The sequence below is a fragment of the Macaca fascicularis genome, chromosome 2 (assembly GCF_037993035.2).
Source record: "Macaca fascicularis isolate 582-1 chromosome 2, T2T-MFA8v1.1".
Lineage (NCBI taxonomy): Eukaryota > Metazoa > Chordata > Mammalia > Primates > Cercopithecidae > Macaca > Macaca fascicularis.
Window position 1 is genome coordinate 175,594,494 of NC_088376.1, and position 21,988 is coordinate 175,616,481.

Consider the following 21,988-nt stretch of genomic DNA (forward strand, 5'->3'; position numbering starts at 1 on the left):
GCTTAATCATCTGGCCTGGAAATGTAAGATGCAGATCCCTGGGGCCTACCCCAAACCTACTGAAATAGAAGCTTTGAGCTGTATGGGAGGTGGTGCCTTAGAATTCAAGAACCTGCATTTTTTAATAGATTCCCCAGTTGATTGTTAAGCAAAGTAAAGATAAAGGCTGCCTTCCTTTCCAGAAACACTTTTGTAACTAACCCTTCTCCACCACACTGCTTAATTCTTGTCATTATAAGGATCACCATGTCCAAAGTGCTGCCGTCAAGAGAATGTGTCCTGAACTTCTGGAGAAATTTTCATGACCAAATGATATTAACAGTGATGGAGCTGGTCTAAGGAGTTTTCTTAAATCAAGATGGGCCAATCTGGACAGGATTAAGCAGACAGGGTTAAACTGTTGGAGTTCTGTATGCTGTAAATGGGGTTTTTAACCTGGGGTCCACAGATCCCTACAAGAAGCTTACCACTTGTAAGGTTCATGGATGGGAAAAAAAAGTTTAAAACTTTATTCTTACTAGTCTGTAACTGAAAATTAGCATTTCTTTCTACTATGAATTTGGCAATAAACCACATTGGTGTTAGCAGTACCTATGACTCTGTCACCATTAGAAATCACAGATATTTCTGTTACCACATTTAAGTTGTTATGAATAGCTTAAAATATCATTTACATTCATCACAACTTCAAATTACAGTTGTTTTTCAACTTGCCACTAGATCTTTTTAAAAATGTTAAGGAAACACAAGATATTACCCTATCACACATTTTAAAAATATTTTGATAACTGTAATTCAATATAGTTGAATTTTGTAAGCTTGTAATTTTATTATATACATTTAGAAACATTATTCTGAGATGTAGTCCATAGGCTTTACCTTTCTCAGAATAATTTTCTAATTGTATATTACTATATGACATAATATATAACATATATCATTTATGATTGCCAAAGAAGTCTATGGATTTTAGAAAAGTTAAAAACCCCTGTTCTAAAGGAATCCTAAACCATCAAGTGGCTTTTGAAATAATAGAAATGAGTGTTGAGTTTTTCTTTGTTTTTTTGTTTTTTGTTTTTTGTTTTGAGACAGGGTCTCCCTCTGTTACCCAGGCTGGAGTGCAGAGGTGTGATCTCAGCTCACTGGAACCTCAACCTTCCAGGTTCAAGCAGTCCTCCCACCTCAGCCTCCCGATTAGCTGAGAACACAGGCATGCACCACCACTCCTGGGTAATTTTTGTATTTTTTGTAGAGACGAGGTTTCACCATGTTGCCCAGATTGGTGAGCCACCCACCCACGTCAGCCTCTCAAAGTAATGGGATTACAGGCATGAGCCGCTGCGCCTGGCCAGCATTGATTTCTGTTGGTTTAACTCTGTGTTAATTGTCACCACTAATATATTGGAGGCTTCCCAAGTACTACCTAAACCTCAGACTAAGGACAAAAGCTTCTTTATCCTTGTCCATTTAACCAGCTTCACAGTAACCAACCCTGTCAGCACATGGAATCTAACCCCTTGTGGCCCTGACTGGTGATCTTGATACTTTGTACCCTGTAGCCCTACTGTAGTCTAGCTGGCAATTCTTTGGTTCTTTATTTAAATCATGGTCATTACTCAAAAGTGCCCTTCGGCTTCTCCTGTATATGAAGCATTCTACTCCTTATGGAAGGAAACAGAAATGAACTATGAGGTATGTTTTCTACCAGTGGTCCTCATGCTCTGATACTTGAGGTCCTGTGCTTAGGGGTTAAGTGCATGAACACGAATGTCTAGGTAGCTTTCTTTTTTTCTGCCACTTACTAGCTGAGTGATTTTGGGCAGGCAGCTCCTTGTGCTTCTGTTTTTCCATCCATAAAGTGAAGATCATATATGGGTGCTTTCAGGACAGTTTTTACTATATAGTTAGTGTGTGTTAAATATTAGTTATGAAATATACAGAATTCAGGTCCACAGCCCAAACTTCTGACTCAGAATCTCTGGGGGCTTGGCCATGTGCATTTTATCAAGCTCCACAAATGATTTTGATATACTTTAGAGCAGTGTTTCTCAGCCTTTCATTATTTCCCACCAATAAGCTTTTTTCCTCTGATTGCCACCCCCCTCATGAAATTTGCTCATGAAATTTGAATAGCATAAATACATGGTACCATATATCTGTTTATGTACTTTGGCCATTTGAAGGCTGTCAAAACCATAGTTACTGTTGCACTCCAGCCTGGGTGACAGAGCGAGACTCCGTCTCAAAAAAAACAAAAAACAAAAAACAAACATGGTTACTCTCTAAGACTTTTGTACACCCCTCCCAACCAAGAAACAATTTTAGCCCTCCCCATTGAGAATGCATGCTTTAAAACCATGGGTTCTCAATCTTGGCTCCATATTAGAGTGAAATAAGGAAGCTTTAGAAAAACACTCATGCCGGGGACACACAACCAGACCAATTAAATTAGAACCTCTGGGGTGGTCTTTTTAAAGATCCCCAGATGATTCTGATATTCAGCCAAAGTTGAGAAACACTGTTTTAGAGTCTGAGATCCTCTTACAAGAGATTAAAATCTGGTTGGCAAGCAGGACCTACAAACATGATCATAAACAATGCAGAAATGTACGGAACAGTGAGTGCGATAGAGTTCAGAAAAAGGAGAAACGAATACAGGGTGTTCTGACTAGGAGAGGCTTTGTGAGCTGGACAGACAATCTGGGCAGTATTTTGAAAAGAGAATGAAAAAGAAATTTTTAATGTGGAAATAACATACCCAAAGGTATAAAAGGACATAGGGTGCTTGGGGGAGGCAGTAGATTGTATGGTGGCCTCCCAAAAGACAGGTCCACCTGGAATCTGTGAAGGTGATTTTATATGGAAAAAAGACCTTTGCAGCTGTAATTGAGTTAAGGATCTTGAGATGAGAGCATCCTGGATTAGAGTGAGTCCTAAGTCGAATGACAAGTGTTCTTAGAAGAGAAGACGACAGGAAGAAGGCCATATGAAGACAGCAGCAGAGTTTGGAGTGGTGTGCCTTCCAGCCAAGGAACACCAGGATTGCCTGCAGCCACCAGAATCTAGAATAAGCAATGAAGGATACTCTCCTAGACCCTTCAGATGGAACAGCTGCTGACACCTCAGTTTCAGACTTCTGGCCTCCAGAACTGTAAGAGAATAAATAACTGTTATTTTCAGCTACCTAGTTTGTAGTCATTTATTACAGTAGCCTTAAGAAACTAATACAGGGGACAATATGGAAGCCAATCTGACAGAGTACATGAATTGTATTGAGTGAAAAGTAAATCTGGAACTATAGTGTGGGTCCAAACAGGAAGGCTATTGTTTGTACATCATATTAGTGAGGGTTCTCCAGAGATGTGGAATTAACAGGATATATAGAGAGATCTATGAGGAAATTGATGATAGGAATTGATTCACACAGTTGTGGAGGCTGATAAGTCCCACAGTCTGCTGTCTGCAAACTGGAGAACCAGGAAAGCCAGTGGTGTCATTCAGTCCATGTTTGAAGGGTTGAGAACCAGGGAGTCAATGGTGTAAACCTGAGATCCTGGGGAGCTCTGATGTTTGAGGGCAGGAGAAGATGAATGCTTCAGCTCCAGAGGAGAAAGCAAATTTGTTCTGCCTTTTTGTTCTATCCAGGCTTTCAGTGATTGGATGCTGCCCACCCACATTGGTGAGGGATCTTTTTAACTCAGTCAACTGATTTAAATGCTAATCGCTTCTGGAAACACCCTTACAGACATCCCAAGGAATAATGCTTTACCAGGTTAAATGAGTATCTTTTTAGCCAATCAAGTTGACACCCAAAATTAACCATCACACACTGTATACTGCCTGCAATGAGAACAATTAGAGGTCTGGAGTTAAAGTGCCACCTGATGAAACCAATGTCACTAGAAGATTAATCTAGTAATTAATGCTATATAACCTGTAGGAAGTGAGTAAAAATAGGGAAGCCACCTACAATTATAATAAAATTAAATAAGGGAAATAAGGAAAACCTGAAAGAATAATATATATATATATTTTATATATATATATATATATATATATATTTTTTTTTTTTTTAGAGAGGAAAAGAAAGAAATGGTTTCATGCAATAGAATTTACAGGAAGAATAAAGAAGGCCTTGGTGCCTCATCTGTATGGCCAACAAGAGGAGGAATGCTTCAAAAATGACTTTAATCTTTGAATTTGGCTGGGCACAGTGGCTCATACCTGTAATCCCAGCACTTTGGGAGGCCGTGGTGGTAGGATTGCTTGAGTCCAGGAGTTTGAGACCATTCTGGGCAACATATCAGGACCCCTGTTATGGCAAAAATATAAAAAAGAAATTAGCCGAGTGTGATGTGTGCCTGTAGTCCAGCTACTTGGGAAGCTGAGGACCCCTTGAGCCCAGGAGGTCAAGGCTACAGTGAACCATGATCACACCACTGCATTCCAGCCTGGATGACAGAGAGCAATCCTGTCTCAAAAAATAAAAGATAAAAATAAGTAAGGTTTAAACTTTAGCAAATAATGTACATTAGATCTAAAATCAAAGATATGCTAGCTTTTAATAATTTATTTTAAAATTTAAGTTTTTTTAGCAACTTTATTGAGGTGTATTTTACATATTCACCTATTTCAAACATACCGTGTAATGATTTTTAGTAACTTTACCAAGTGGTACCACCATCACCATAAATTGGTTTTATTACATTTTTGTCCCCAAATTGGATCCATTATGCTCATTTATAGTCACAGTTCATATAACCCTACTCCCAAGTAAACACTATTCTACTTTCTTTCTGTATAAATGTATCTTTTTGAAAAACCATTTTAGATGAATAGGATTATTCAATGTATGATCTCTTGTATCTTGCTTATTTTACTTTATACAACATTTTTGAGGTTCATTCACCATGTACCTGTGTCAATGGTCTGTTTTTTGTTTTGTTTTGTTTTTTTGAGACAGGGTTTTGCTCTTTTGCTCAGGCTGGTCTTGAACTCCCAGTCTCAAGCAATGCTCCCAACCTCAGCCTCCTGAGTAGCTGGAATTACAGGTTCTCTCCACTGCACTGAGCTTAGTCTGTTCCCTTTTTTTTTGCTAAATGGTATTCCGTTGTAATGATATGCCACAGTTTGTCTATACATTCACCAATTGATGGACATTTGGGTTGTCTTTAATATATGCTGGCATAAACACTCTGGTGCAAGTTTTCATGTGAACATAAGTTCTCATTTATCTTGGGTAGATACCTAGGAGTAGAATCGCTTGGTTGTATGGTAGTTTTATGTTTAACTTTTTGAGAAACTGGCAAATCATTTTTTAAAGTGGCTGTATAATTTACATTCTCGCTAGCAATGGTTAAGAGTTCCTTTTCCTCCACCTGCTCACCAACATTGATTACTCTCTGTCTGCTAGCCATTCTAGTGAATGTGATATGGTGTCTCGCTGTGGTTTTCATTTGCATTAGCCTAACGAATAATGATGTTGAGCATCTTTTCATATGCTTATTAGCTATTCATATATGTCTTCTGTTCATGTCTTTTGCCCATGGTTTGATTTGTTTTTTTGTCTTATTGAGTTGTAAGTATTCTTCATATATTCTAGTTACAAGTCCTTTATTTTGATATGAGTTTTGCAAACATTTTTTCCCAGTCTGTTGCTTGTTTTTCTATTTTTGTTATGATGTATTTTGAAGTGCAAAATTTTAGATTTTGATGAGGTCTAATTTTTCAATTTTTTCTGGTAAGGACTGTGCTTTTAGTGTCATATTTAAGAAATCCTTGCCTAACCCAGGGTCTTGAAGATTTTCTCCTATATTTTATTCTAAAAGTTTTTTAGCTCATGTTTAAATCTATAATCCATAATAATTTTTGTATATGGTGTGAGGTGAGGATCTAAGTTCATCTTTTTTGCATCTGGTTTGCATCTGGTCCCATCACCATTTGTTAAATGGAATCTTTTGCCCAGTGAATTGCCTTGACACCTTTGCCAAAACTCAATTGATTCAAATATAGAGATTTATTTCTGGATTCTCAATTTTGTTCCAGATCTATATGTTTATCTTGATCCCAGTCCCACTGTCTTTACAACTGTGACTTTATAATAAGTGTCTGCATGAAGACCTGAAAGTCCTTCAACCTTTTTCTTTTTCAAAATTGTTTCAGTTGTACTAGGTGTTTTGCATTTCCACATAAATGTTTAGCTGTGCTTGATGATATCTTCAAAAATGCATATGGAAATTTGCATGCAATGTATAGATCAGGTTGGGCAGAATTGTCATATTAATAATATTGAGTCTCCCATTCCATGAACATGGAATGTTTCTCCATTTATTTAGATCTTCTGTAGCTTCCTCAAAGTTTTATAATTTTCAGTGTATAAATCTTGCATTTCTTTTGTCAAATTTATTCCTTAGTGTTTTATTCCTTGTGATGCTATTTTGAATAGCATTGTATTCTTAATTTTATTACAAATTGTTCATTGTTCATATATACTAATCTATTTTCCCATATATTACTTAACAAATACTTTTAAATCAATGGACTTACATGTGAATGAACAAGATGAAATTTTTTAGCCAAAGGAGAGAGAGAGAAGGAAGTAAACTTGAACATTTATATAGCACAAGTTTCGTATCTAGCAATTTAACATTTGTGAAGGTTCCTAACATGTATAGTATATGGTGGAGTTTGTTATTTTAAATAAATTTTATTGTGTATATTTAAGGTGTACAGCATAATGTCATGGGATATATATAGATAGTAAAATGATTACTGTAATGAAGCCAACTAATATTAATATATTCATCATCTCACATAGTTAACCTATATTTTTGTGGTAAGAGCAGCTAAAATATATTCATTTAGCAGAAATCCCAAATACAGTATAATTTTATTAATTGTAGTCCTCATATTATACATTAGATGTCTGGACCTGTTCATCCTACATATCTGCTACTTTGTATACTCTGACCTACATTGCCCCATTTCCTCTGCCAGTAACCTCTGTTTTATTCTCTGTCTATATTAATAATTTTTTTTAGATTCTACATATAAGTGAGATCATGCAATATTTTTCTTTCTAGTCTGACTTATTTTACTTAGCATAACGTCCTCATATGATGGAGTTTGTGATGCATACTTCATGGTGTGATTGTAAGGTTAAAATAGAATAGGATATGTAAAGTTCCTGGCATAATATAAATCTTAAAGGCTCTGGGGCTGGTACTCAGAAGTGAGGCATTTTACTCAGGAGTGAACTGGGTTCAGTGCTCACTGTTCCCTTATCAATCTGGGAAATTATGGGATTCTTAGGACTGTCCCTCATAAATATTGAGGTTCTCTAATACCTTTTAATTTTTTTACTTGCATCTCTCTCCCACTGTTTCTTTACTCTGGGTTTTCCTTTCCATTCTTTCCACTTAAGTCAATTCGAATAATTGTTAATAATTGGATTCATTTCAGGCCAAAATGTTTAGAAAATATTTTTGGCAGGGTTTAGTAAATTGATGTATTCTCGATTGTGTTTCTTTATTGCCTTAACTGGAATAGCATTGATTGTTTTCATCTCATGCCCTTCTCTGAATGAGAGGAAAACCTGTTTATTCATTCATCACTCACCATCTCTTGAGTGCCTGCTATGCATCGAGTCCTGTTCTAGTTGGGAGGTGGTTCCCCAGAAGCAATGGACAGAGTAAATCCTTTGTCATTTTCTGGGTAGAAAGACATGGACTTTCCAGAGTAGGAGAAGGAACACAGCTAGTGGCCTCAGAAGACATTGCTCAGATCAGGATAAATAAGGGCCATGTGAAAGACTGCTTCTTCATTAAGTTCCCTCTCTGGGTTAGAGATTCTTTGAAAAAGTTATCACCATCTGGCTGATGTTTCTTCTCAAAGGCACCTCTGAGTGGTGTAAAAAATTATGGAATCAAGTAACAGCATATTTTCCAAGATCTCTATGAACTAAGGGATACTAGCCTAAGACTTTCCACTAATTAACTGTGTGACCTTGGACAAGTCACGTCACCTTCCTGCACTGATGAGGCAGGCTAAGTGATCTCTGAAGACTTCTCTGTGTTCTATTTTCCAACTCTTCTTACGTCCTTGGACTATGACTTTATAGGTGGTAGAGGAGGGATGTGACAAGGAAGAAATTTGTTTAAATTCAGTTTTCAGGATATGGGGCATCCATATCTATAGGTGACTTAAGAAATAATTTGTTGGTGAGTATGGCATATGGAAGTGAACATTCATGGCTCTATCCCTTCTCTTTTACTTGTGAGAATAAATTGCTGGGTGTATGAATTCTGGTCAGCTTTTCTATGCCTGAAGTTTTACAAGGTGAATTATCACCTGGAGAGGTCTGTGGTTGTCTTCTTTTGCATGTGACTTGGTGGATAAATTTGTCTAATTCTAGGGTTTAGCATTAGGATGCCCATTGTTGCTCCTCATCTAAGCCATGTCTTTTAGTCTGGCCTTTATCAATGGTGGTGATGATAATGGTGATGATTGTGATGATGATATAGGGGAAATGTTATTCTCCATTGACCTAATGTTCTTTTTCTTAATATATATACTTTAAGTTCTAGGATACATGTGCACAACATGCAGGTTTGTTATATAGGTCTACATGTGCCATGTTGGTTTGCTGCATCCATCAACTTTTCATTTACATTAGGTATTTCTCCTGATGCTATCCCAGTCCCAGCCCAGTGTGTGATGTTCCCTGCCCTGTGTCCATGTGTTCTTGTTGTTCAAATTCCACCTATGAGTGAGAACATGTGGTGTTTGGTTTTCTGTCCTTGTGATAGTTTGCTTAGAATGATGGTTTCCAGCTTCATCCATGTCCCTGCAAAGGACATGAACTCATCCTTTTTTTATAGCTGCATGGTAGTATTCCATGGTGTATATGTGCCACATTTTCTTAATCCAGTCTATCATTGATGGACATTTGGGTGGGTTCCAAGTCTGCTATTGTGAATAGTACTGCAATAAACATATGTGTGCATGTGTCTTTATAGTAGCATGATTTATAATCCTTTGGTTATATACCCAGTAATGGGATCGCTGGGTCAAATGGTATTTCTAGTTCTAGATCCCTGAGGAATCGCCACACTGTTTTCCACAATGGTTGAACTAGTTTACAGTCCCACCAACAGTGTAAAAGCATTCCTATTTCTCCATATCCTCTCCAGCACTTGTTGTTTCCTGACTTTCTAATGATCACCATTCTAATGGATGTGAGATAGTATCTCATTGTGATTTTGATTTGCATTTCTATGATGACCAGTGATGATGAGCATTTTTTCATATGTCTGTTGGCTGCATAAATGTCTTCTTTTGAGAAGTATCTGTTCATGTCCTTTGCCCACTTTTTTGTGGGGTTGTTTGTTTTGTCTTGTAAATTTAAGTTCTTTGTTGATTCTGGATATTAGCCCTTTGTCAGATGGATAGATTGCAAAGATTTTCTCCCATTCTGTATGTTGCCTGCTCACTCTGATGATAGTTTCTTTTGCTGTGCAGAAGCTTTTTAGTTTAATTCCATCCCATTTGTCCATTTTGACTTTTGTTGCCATTGCTTTTGGTGTTTTAGTCATGAAGTCTTTGCCCATGCCTATGTCTTTAATGGCATTGCCTAGGTTTTCTTCTAGGGCTTTTATGGTGTTAGGTGTTACACTTAAGTCTTTAATCCATCTTGAATTAATTTTTGTATAAGATGTAAGGAAGGGATCCAATTTCAGCTTTCTACATATGGCTAGCCAGTTTTCCCAGCACCATTTATTCAATAGGGAATCCTTTCCCCATTGCTTGTTTTTATCAGGCTTGTCAAAGATCAGATGGTTGTAGATGTGTGGTGTTATTTCTGAGGCCTCTGTTCTGTTCTATTGGTCTATATATCTGTTTTGGTATCAGTACCGTGCTGTTTTGGTTGCTGTAGTCTTGTAGTGTAGTTTGAAGTCAGGTAGCATGATGCCTCTAGCTTTGTTCTTTTTCCTTAGGATTGTCTTGGTTATGTGGTCTCTTTTTTGGGGTCCACGTGAAGTTTAAAGTGGTTTTTTCCAATTCTGTGAAGAAAGTCATTGGTAGCTTGATGGGATATCGTTGAATCTATAAATTACCTTGGGCAGTATGGCCATTTTCACGATACTGATTTTTCCTGTCCATGAGCATGGAATGTTTTTTCATTTGTTTGTGTCCTCTCTTATTTCCTTGAGCAGTGCTTTGTAATTCTCCTTGAAGAGGTTCTTCACATCCCTTGTAAGTTGTATTCCTAGGTATTTTATTCTCTTTGTAGCAATTGTGAATGGGAGTCCACTCATGATTTGGCTGTCTGTTTATTATCGGTGTATAGGAATGCTTGTGATTTTTGCACATTGATTTTGTATCCTGAGACTTTGCTGAAGTTGCTTATCAGCTTAAGGAGATTTTGAGCTGAGACAATGGGGTTTTCTAAATATACAATCATGTCATCTGCAAACAGAGACAATTTGACTTTCTCTCTTCCTATTTGAATACCCTTTATTTCTTTCTGTTACCTGATTGCCCTGGCCAGAACTTCCAATACTATGTTGAATAGGAGTGTTGAGAGAGAGCATCCTTATCTTGTGCCAATTTTCAAAGGGAATGCTTCCAGCTTTTGTCCATTCAGTATGATATTGGCTGTGGGTTTGTCATAAATAGCTGTTATTATTTTGAAATACATTCTATCAATACTTAATTTATTGAGAGTTTTTAGCATGAAGGGGTGTTGGATTTTATCGAAGGACTTTTCTACATCTATTGAGATAATCATGTGGTTTTTGTCATTGGTTCTGTTTATGTGATGGATTACATTTACTGATTTGTGTATGTTGAACCAGCCTTGCATCTCAGGGATGAAGCCTACTTGATCATGGTGGATAAGTTTTTTGATGTGCTGCTGGATTCGGTTTGCCAGTATTTTATTGAGGATTTGTGTACCGATGTTCATCAGGGATATTGGCCTGAAATTTTCTTTTTTTGTTGTGTCTCTGCCAGGTTTTGGTATTAGGATGATGCTGGCCTCATAAAATGAGTTAGGGAGGAGTCCCTCTTTTTCTGTTTGGAATAGTTTCAGAAGGAATGATACCAGCTCCACTTTCTACCTCTGGTAGAATTTGACTGTGAATCCGTCTGGTCCTGGGCTTTTTTTGGCCAGTAGGCTATTTAATTACTGCCTCAATTTCAGAACATATTATTGGTCTATTCAGGGATTCAACTTCTTCCTGGTTTAGTCTTGGGAGGGTGTATGTGTCTGGGAATTTATTCATTTCTTCTAGATTGTCTAGTTTATTTGCATAGAGGTGTTTATAATATTATCTGATGGTAGTTTGCATTTCTGTGGTGATATCCCCATTATCATTTTTTGTTGTTTCTATTTGATTCTTCTCTCTTTTCTTCATTAGTCTCGCTAGTGGTCTATCTATTTTGTTAATCTTTTCAAAAAAAAAAAAAAAACCAGCTCCTGTATTCATTGATTTTTTTTGAAAGGTTTTTCGTGTCTCTATCCCCTTCAGTTCTGCTCTGATCTTAGTTATTTCTTGTCTTCTGCTAGCTTTTGAATTTGTTTGCTCTTGCCTCTCTAGTTCTTTTAATTGTGATGTTAGGGTGTTGAATTTAGATCTTTCCTGCTTTCTCTTGTGGGCATTTAGTGCTATAAATTTCCCTCTAAACACTGCTTTAGCTATGTCCCAGAGATTCTGGCATGTTGTATCTTTGTTCTCAGTGGCTTCGAAGAACTTATTCATTTCTGTCTTAATTTTGTTATTTACCTAGTAGTCATTCAGTAGCAGGTTGTTCAGTTTCCATATAGTTGTGCAGTTTTGAGTGAGTTTCTTAATCCTGAGATCTAATTTGATTGCACTGTGATCTAAGAGACTGTTTGTTATGATTTCTGTTCTTTTCCATTTGCTGAGGAATGTTTTACTTCCAATTATGTGGTCAAGTTTAGAATACGTGTGATGTGGTGCTGAGAAGAATATATATTCTGTTGATTTGGGGTGGAGAGTTGTGTAGATGTCTATTAGGTTTGCTTGGTCCAGAGCTGAGTTCAGGTCCTGGATATTCTTGTTAATCTTATGTCTTGTTGATTTGTCTAATATTGACAGTGGGGTGTTAAAGTCTCCCAGTATTATTGTGTTAGAGTCTAAGTCTCTTTGTAGGTCTCTAAGAACTTGCTTTATGAATCTGAGTGCTCCTGTATTGGGTGCATATATATTTAGGGTAGTTAGCTCTTCTTGTTGCATTGATTCCTTTACCATTATGTAATGCCCTTCTTTGTCATTTTTGATTTTTGTTGGTTCAAAGTGTATTTTATCAGAGACTAGGATCGCAACCCCTGCTCTTTTTTTTTTTTTTTTTTTTTTTTGCTTTCCATTTGCTTAGTAGATCTTTCTTCGTCCCTTTATTTTGAGCTTATGTGTGTCTTTGCACGTGAGATGGGTCTACTGAATATAGCAAACCAATGGGTCTTGACTCTATCCAATTTGCCAGTCTGCGTCTTTTAATTGGGGCATTTAGCCCATTTACATTTAAGGTTAATATTGTTATGTGTGAAATTGATCCTGTCATTATGATGCTAGCTGGTTATTTTGCCTGTTAGTTGATGCAGTTTCTTCATAGTGTCGATGGTCTTTACAAATTGGTGTGTTTTTGCAGTGACTGGTACCGGTTGTTCCTTTCCATGTTTAGTGCTTCCCTCAGGAGCTCTTGTAAGGTAGGCCTAGTGGTGACAAAATCTCTCAGCATTTGCTTGTCTGTAAAGGATTTTATTTCTCTTTTGCTTATGAAGCTTAGTTTGACTGGATATGAAATTCTGGGTTGAAATTCTTTCCTTTAAGACTGTTGATTATCGGCCCCCACTCTCTTCTGGCTTGTAGGGTTTCTGCAGAGAGATCTGTTGTTAGTCTGACGGGCTTCCGTTTGTGGGTAACCTGACCTTTCTCTCTGGCTGCCCTTAACATTTTTTCCTTCATTTCAACTTCAGTGAATCTGACAATTATGTGTCTTGGGGTTGCTCTTCTCGAGGAGTATCTTTGTGATGTTCTCTGTATTTCCTGAATTTGAATGTTGGCCTGTCTTGCTAGGTTGGGGAAGTGCTCCTGGATAATATCCTGAAGAGTGTTTTCCAACTTGGTTCCATTCTCCTCATCACTTTCAGGTACACCAACAAATGTAGGTTTGATCTTTTCACATAGTACCATATTTCTGGGAGGCTTTGTTCATTCCTTTTCATTTTTCTTCTCTAATCTTCTCTTCACACTTTATTTCATTAAGTTGATCTTCAGTCTCTGATATCCTTTCTTCTGCTTGATCGATTCAGCTATTGATACTTATGTATGCTTCATGAAGTTCTTGTGCTGTGTTTTTCAGCTCCATCAGGTCATTTATGTTCTTCTCTAAACTGGTTATTCTAGTTAGCAATTCCTCTAATCTTTTTTCAAGGTTCTTAGCTTCCTTGCATTGCATTAGAATATGCTCCTTTAGCTCAGAGGAGTTTGTTCTTACCCATGTTCTGAAGTCTACTTCTGTCAATTTGTCAAACTCATTCTCTGTCCAGTTTTGTTCCCTTGCTGATAAGGAGTTGTGATCCTTTGGACTAGAAGAGGCTTTCTGGTTTTTGGAATGTTCAGCTTTTTTGTGCTGGTTTTTCCTCATCTTCTTAGATTTATCTACCTTTGATCTTTGATGTTTGTGACCTTCAAATGGGGTTTCTGTGTGAAAATTCTTTTTGGTGATGTTGATGCTATTCCTTTCAGTTTGTTAGTTTTCCTTGTAACAGTCAGGCCCCTCTGCTGCAGGTCTACTGGAGTTTGCTGGAGGTCCACTCCAGACCGTTTGCCTGGGTATCACCAGCAGAGGCTGCAGAACAGCGAAGATTGCTGCCTGTTCCTTCCTCTGGAAGCTTCATCCCAGAGGGGCACCTGCCAGATGCCAGCCAGAGCTCTCCTGTAGGAGGTGTCTGTTGACTTTTGCTGAGAAGTGTCTCCCAGTCAGGAGACATGGGAGTCAGGAACCCACTTGAGGAGGCAGTCTGTCCCTTAGCAGAGCTTGAATGCTGTGCTGGGGGATCCACTGCCTTCTTCAGAGCTGGCAGGCAGGAAAGTTTAAGTCTGCTGAAGCTGCACTCACAACTGCACCTTCCCTCAGGTGCTCTATCCCAGGGAGATGGGAGTTTTATCTATAAGCTCCTGAGTGGGGCTTCTGCCTTTCTTTCAGAGACGCCTTGTCCAGAGAGGAGGAATCTAGAGAGGTAGTCTGGCTACAGCGGCTTTGCCTGGCTGCAGTGTGCTCCACCCAGTTCGAGCTTCCTAGTGGCTTTGTTTACTCTGTGAGGGGAAAACCGCCTACTCAACCCTCGGTAATGGTGGACGCTCTGCCCCCCACCAAGCTGGAGTGTCCCAGGTCGACTTCAGACTGCTGTGCTGACAGCGAGAATTTCAAGTCAGTGGATCTTAGCTTGCTGGGCTCTGTGGGGGTGGGATCCACTGAGCTAGACCACTTGGCTCCCTGGCTTCAGCCCCTTTTCCAGGGGAGTGAACAGTTCTGTCTCACTGGTGTTCCAGGTGCCACTGGGGTATGAAAAAAGAAAACTCCTGCAGCTAGCTTGGTGTCTTCCCTAACAGCTGCCCAGTTTTGTGCTTGAGACCCAGCGCATTGGTGGTGTAGGCTCCTGAGGGAATCTCCTGGTCTGCGTGTTGCAAAGACCATGGGAAAAGCATAGTATCTGGGCTGGAATGCACCATTCCTCATGGTACAGTCCCTCACGGCTTCCCTTGGCTAGGGGAGGGAGTTCCTTGACCCCTTGTGCTTCCTGGGTGAGGCAATGCCCCACCCTGCTTCTGCTCACCCTCTGTGGGCTGCACTCACTGTCTAACCAGTCCCAGTGAAATGAGCCAGGTTCCTCAGTTGGAAATACAGAAATCACCTGCCTTCTGTGTTGATCTTGCTGGGAGTTGCAGACCAGAACTGTTCCTATTTGGCCATCTTGCCATCCCTCCTACTCCCATATTTAAAACAAAAATTGGAAAGGGAAATTCTATATCCCAATTAGTGAGTATCCTGAAATGATTGTTCCAAATTATATCTACGGAAAAAACATTATTAATTTGGAATTAGTAATGGGGGAATACCAAACTGAAGCTGTCTCATTTTATCCTCTTCCTTGGTCAGTTTGTTTGGATGCATCCCAAATGTATACCTCTGGCTCTGGCTCTCTGGATACACCTTACCTGCCAGACTTCTCCAGATTAATAGTCTGCCTTGCAGTCAACAGATCCAAACTCCAACCACAAATTATCTTCTTCCTGCAATAATATATTACCCCAGTTTATGACAACATCAATCCAGTGAGTCACTGGGCTTCATTTCTGAGACCCTCCTCTTCTTCTCCATCTTCGTTTCTGGTGTGCAACCCTGGGAGCATCTCTCAGAGTATCTTCCACCTATTTCCTTTCTCTGTTCTCACTGTTAATGACCTTGTACCGTCACTGATTACGACTCACCTTGGCCCTAATGATAGTCTCCTGTCCCCTCCTCCAGGCCATCTGAAACATTATGCCAAAATTTCTAGAGTAATTTTGCTAAAATAAAAATTTAATCATATCACTCCAGTAATCAAACATATTTAGTCTCCTTGACTGCAGGATACAGGCCCTTCGGGCTAGAGTTTAAAGTTGCTAGACAGGACACGTAAAGAGGCCTCATTCTGATTACTTTTGTCTTTTGGCCATATTTCCCTCTATTCCTCCTCATTTGTGAACCCTAAACTCTGTTTATGCAGTGATATTTGCTTTTAGTGATGACTGTGCACCCTCCTCCATCTCTTTGCTTTTAGTCTTGTAGTTACTACAGCCACGTTTGTCATTCCTCCATCACTACCTCCATGTTTGTGTGGCCCTACTAAAAATACCACCTCTGCCAGCAGCCTTCCTTCACAATCAAATCTGGAATCATATTTCCCCCTTGTATGGGAGATATGATGAGCACCCTGCCCTTTCCCCCTAGGCACATCATCTCCAGGAACACAGTTGGGTTTCCAGCCGTGAGCAGTTGCCTGAGGACATTCCTCTTGCACCTGGTACCAGGGCAGCTCACAAGTGCCAGAAATTTTCGTTCCTCAGGAGTAGCCTTTAACCAATGAAGGAAGCAAACTGGAAGATAAATACCTGGGTGTCTTCGCCCCTCAGGCTAACGAAGGCATCTTCTGTTCTGTCCCCAGAGCTCCCCAGCAGCATTGAGCCCCAGTTGCTCACAGCAGGAATCTGTTCCATAACGTACCTTTTGCTATGGGCTGGTCTTACTTCCTCACTCCCCTTTTGGTGCTTTCTATGATCACCTCCCAAATAAACCACTTGTGCGTGCATTCTTGTCTCATGGTTGGCTTCTGGTAGAAGCTAATGTAATACACTGTGCCTGTGCTCTCATAGCAGGCTACTTAGACTTTCCCCTTCCTAACTTCATTTAGCGTGGGCAATACTCGTTTGAGAAAAGTCTTCGAGATCAGAAACAGCATCTTTCTCAGCAAGTTTCTTTCAATACCTAGCACAATCTCTTACTTGAAGTAGATGTTCAACAACTAAAAGTTAAGTGTAAGTGCTTCAATGAAGAGGAAAATCTGCATTATGGCACTTAAAAAGTTTAAAAAAATTATATACAGTAATTCTATATAGAGCAATGACCACATCATACTTTAGAGCTCTGCTCTAATGAACAGAACAAATTATCTGTAGCCTCCATATTCCATACTTTTTGTTGTTGTTGTTGTTGTTGAAATCAGATCTTGCTCTGTTGTCCAAGCTGGAGTGCAGTGACGCAGTCATAGCTCTTGCAACCTTGAACTCCTGGTCTCAAGTGATCCTCCTGCCTCAGCCTCCCTAGTACCTGGGACTACAGGTGTGCACCACCAGGCCTAGCTAATTTTTTAATTTTAGTAGTGATGAAGTCTCACTAGGTTGCCCAGGCTGGTGTCAAACTCGTGGCCTCCAGCAGTCCTCCTGCTTCAGCCTCCCAAAGTGTTGGGATTACAGGCATGAGCCACCACGTCCAGCCTTATTCCATAGTTTTTGAGTTACCTGGTATTGAGAGTCACATTTCCATGTACCTGACTTGTTTCACACACTGGCCTCTAAGCTCACTAAAGACAGACCTTTCATCTATGTTTCCTTATAATACTAGCCCCTCGCCTAATGTGTTGCACCCAGTATGTACTCAATTCCAAAAATATGTTTTATTGATTTTTTAAATTTTATTTTATTGAGACAGTGTCTTGCTCCGTTGCCCAGGCTGGCATGCAGTGGCATGATCTCAGTTCACTGCAGCCTCAATCTTCTGGGTTCAAACGATCTTCCTACCTCAACCTCCCAAGTAACTGGGACAACAGGCACACACCACCATACCTGGCTAATATTTATTTATTTATTTATTTATTTATTATTTTTTATGGAGATGAGTTCTCATTCTGTTGCCCCCACTGGTCTCAAACTCAAACTCAAACATCATGCAATCCTTCTGCCTTGGCCTCCCAAAGTGCTGGTGTTGCAGGTGTGAGCCACTATGCCCAGCCCAAATTATTATTTAATGAAGCCGAGAATTATAAAGCACATGAAGGTGTTTTAAAATTGTTTCTTTTTAAAGAAGTGATTTATTTTGTCACCTGGGCTGGAGTGCAGTGGTGCGATCTTGGCTCACTGCAATCTCAACTTCCTGGGTTCAAGTGATTCTCCTGCCTCAGCCTCTTGAGTAGCTGGGATTACAGGCACGCACCACCACGCTAGGCTAAATTTTTCTATTTGTAGTAGAGACAGGGTTTCACCATATTGGCCAGGCTTATCTCAAACTCCTGACCTCAAGTGATCCACCGGCCTCAGCCTCCCAAAGTGCTGGGATTACAGGCGTGAGCCACCACATCCGGCCTATACCTGTCATTTTTGTGCCCACTATAGAAAGCTAAACCAACAGAGTTCTATTACTTATACAAATTTTAAGTTGAGAGCATCCAAATTGATGAGGTTTTACTGTACTTATGAAATTAATTGGACAATTGTTGAAATCAAGATCTTGTCAAAAGAGTGTGTGATTCACATTAACCGCCTCTGAATATCCTAATTGTGTAGTCTTCATCGTTTTTGGCCATCATCTCTACTGCAGCATTATTCACATTTAGCTCTCTCTTTTCACCCCAAAGAGGCCCAGATCTTTAACTTTTCTGCAACCAGAAAATCTAATTCATTGTTAACAGACACAGCTGTGTGTGTTCCCTAGGCTGCTGTAGACATAGCCCTTTAAAAGTTAGCTTAGTTAAAGGAAACAAAATAACACAAAACAATAGAGGTGTGTGTGTGGAAATCAGTGTTGTATGGCCTGGACCTATTCTTATCATTCTTATAAAGTAACTCTTTCTGTGTGTGGTATTTCAGCTTTACTTTAGTAATTAGCGAGTCCTGGTAGATCAGAATTTCACTTGGGCCTTGTCCCTTAGAAAATAGTGTTAGAGGTTCCTCTGCCAGTGGCATTGGCAGCCAAGAAGGGACAAAGTAGGGGATCAGTCTGTACTCACAAGTAGAGACCTTTACTTCTCGGGATGATCCAAATATCTGCATAATTTTACAATGGAGATAAAAATTGACCAAACACTTTTGAATAGGTTGTGCATATAGATATGGCCAGAGGACTTGTGGATGTAGTTGTTCAGATACAGTTACTCTGCTAAAAGGAATACAAATACAACACAAAGGTACATAAAGAAAAAAATTCTGCAGGAATCTATACTTAGGATTACATCTCTGGCATTTATATTTCTTTATAATATTAGCCCTTTACCTGATGTCTCTCATACAGTATATGCTCAATTCCAAAAATAGTTTTTACTTTTATTTTATTTTGTTGAGACAGTGTCTTGCTATATTGCGCAGGCTGGCATGCAGTGGCATGATCTTGGTTCACTGCAGCTTCAATTTCCTGGGTTCACACGATCCTCCTACCTCACCTTCCAAAGTAGCTGGGACAACAGGCACACACACCATGCCTGGCTGAATTTTTTGTTTTTTGTTTTTTAAATTTAATAGAGATAAGTCCTCACTCTGTTGCCCAGGCTGGTCTCGAACTTCTGAATTCACTCAGATCTCCTGCCTTGGACTCCCAAAGTGCTAGCGTTACAAGTGTGAGCCACTTTTAATGGCTCACACTTTTTAAATGTAGAATAAATGTTAGATTAAATATATTTGACCTCTGCAAAATTTAAATATTATTATTGTTATTATTTGAGAAAGAGTCCCACTCTTTCGCCCAGGCTGGAGTACAGTAGTGCGATCTCAGCTCACTGCAACCTCCACCTTCTGGTATTAAGCAATTCTCCTGCCTTAGCCTCCCAAGTAGCGGGAATTACAGGTGCGCACCACCATGCCTGGCTAATTTTTGTATTTTTAGTAGAGATGGGGTTTCACCATGTTAGCCAGGCTGGTCTCCAACTCCTGACCTCAAGTGATCCTCCCACCTCAGCCTCCCAAAGTGCTGGGATTACAGATATGAGCTACCACACCGGCCTAAAATTATGATTAAAGAACAATAAAACACATGGTTAGGGAGTAGCAGTTTATTTTAATTATGTTCCCTTTTGAAAAACATCTGACAAATATTGCAACTAGCAATAAGGTTCCCAGACAGAAGAGATTTCCCAACAAGGAGAGGTCTATAATACAGATCTTACATTGTTAACCTCAGGATTGGCTACAAACATATTGCCTGATACAAAATGAAAATGCAGAACTCCTTGTTCAAAATGTATTACGAATTTTTTAGCAGAGTAGAGCATTATTAAACCGAGTAGGGATGTGGGGGGCGGGTGGGGCACTTGGGGACTGTGTTACTGTTGTTACTATACAAGTCCTACACTTGTAAAACCAGTCCTGGTTATCCTCCAGTTACTGAGATCCTTCTCCACAAGATTTTGTTCTTAGTGTTTCTTGATTAAATGAGGTATCCCTAGACACACATGAGAAATCTAGATTATGACTGAGTCTATAGAGGTGCTATGTAAACATGATTCTGTGATTTTTTTTCTTATTATTCTGTGATTTCTTAATATACTAGAACCTTTATCTATCCCACAGTGGAAGACATCATAGATTTTTTGGGTGGGGCTGGCTCTTAATAGAACTTCAGTAATTAGGGCCAGGTGTGGTGGTTCATGCCTATAATCCCAGTACTCTGGGAGGCCAAGGCGGGTGAATCACTTGAACCCAGGAGTTCAAGACCAGCCTGAGCAACATGGGGAAACCCTGTCTCTACCAAAAATATAAAACAATTGGCTGGGCTTTGTGGTTTGCATCTGTGGTCCCAGCTACTTGGGAAGCTGAGGTGGAAGGATCGCTTGAGCCCAGGAGGTTGAGGCTGCAATGAGCCGAGACTGTGCCATTGCACTCTAGCCTGGGTGACAGAGCAAGACCCTGACTCAAAAAAAAAAAAAAAAAAAAAAAAGAACCTCAATAATTCATGCTAGAAGTATATGCTTGCATTCCTTCCCACTTGATTGTCAGTTGTTAAAAGCCAAGACCCCAGTCTTGGGATCCTCAGCTTTTATGCAGTCATCTACCCCCACATAGTTTGGAATGAGGGAGAAATGGCAAAGGCACTTGCATGATTATTTCACTATGGCCTTTCTCACAAATTCCTCCCTGATCTCTGTCCCTTGCTGAAACAGAATCTGTGTACTCCTTTTCCTTCTGGGCCGCCTTCCAGGCAGGTGGAAGTCATCTCCTCGAGGCCTTTTCTCCTCCTTCCCAAACCACCGCTCCAGGCAAGAGAGGGATGAGAATGGATCTTCCTGAACCAGAGAACTTGGTGTTTACTCCTGCTGCCCCACACTCTATTCCTCCTTATCTTGGAGGCCCAGCAGTATCCTTGAGTTTATCTTTGACTTGTATGACTTTGTTCTCCCTAAGAATGGAGTCAGGGGATAGAAACATTTCAGTTCTCTCTTGAAATTAGAATAAAGATGCAGAGGGCATGAGACCCACTTCTTCCGTAGATTCAGTTTTGATTGCTCAATCAGGTGAGTTTTATGTGTCTACTAAATCACAAATAATTTGAGAACAGCATGTGTTAGTAATCCTGAAAAATCCCAGGAACGGTTCTATAGGAGTGCCTCCAAATATGATTGGAATTCTTTGCTCATAGACAGTGTATTTCTTCCAAGTCTAAAAAAAAAATGTGCTGTGTGAATTGATTTTATTGTATTTTTTCTAATTAGTCTTTAAAAGACTTGGCTGTTTTGCTTATTGGTGAGCTCCCATGACAAACCAGGGCATTTGATTGAATTGTAAACCAACTTATGACCCTGAGCAAAGCAAACTTCCAAACAGATTGTGATTCTTGTTATCAAAGCAGTTATGAAAAAAAAAGTTGTAGAAAAGGCATTTTTCAGGCAATTTAAAAATTGATGTCTAGTAAATGAGAATAATCCTATCTATCCTTTTATTTATTTCAGAAGAAGAATTTCAGAGGTTTTAAGGAATTTTTAAAATGGGAAATTTAATAAGGAAATGGCATTATTTCTACTACTACTATTACTATTGTAAATATATTTAAGTATTATTTAATACTTAAGTAATTTTAAGTAATATATTTAAGTATTATTAGTTTTTAGAATTCGTGACCTCTTATGGCCAAATTGGTTTTTAATAAGCTAGAATTTAGTAATAGAATTTTTCCATTGAATTAGGTTTTAATAGAACCTAAGTTATTATTTAATGGATAATTTCTACTTGGAAATTGGTACGACATACTGAGTATACATTAGATGTGCTGAAGGGGCTATATGTCAAAATTACCTGTTTTATAGATACACCGAACACAATTTTCAATCTGTTATTAGTAGAATAATAATACTGGTCTCCTTCATAGGATTTGTGGATCTTACTAAATAGATCTAAATTCAAATATGTTTCTTATGGCTTCATTGGACTATAATTAAACA

The 21,988-nt window shown here is 39.2% G+C and overlaps 1 protein-coding gene across 1 annotated transcript in view; it reads left to right on the forward strand.

Moving 5' to 3' along the window:
• Positions 1-21,988, forward strand: part of LOC135969415 (uncharacterized) — a 494,620-nt gene that overhangs the window by 130,179 nt on the left and 342,453 nt on the right. The window lies entirely within an intron of this gene.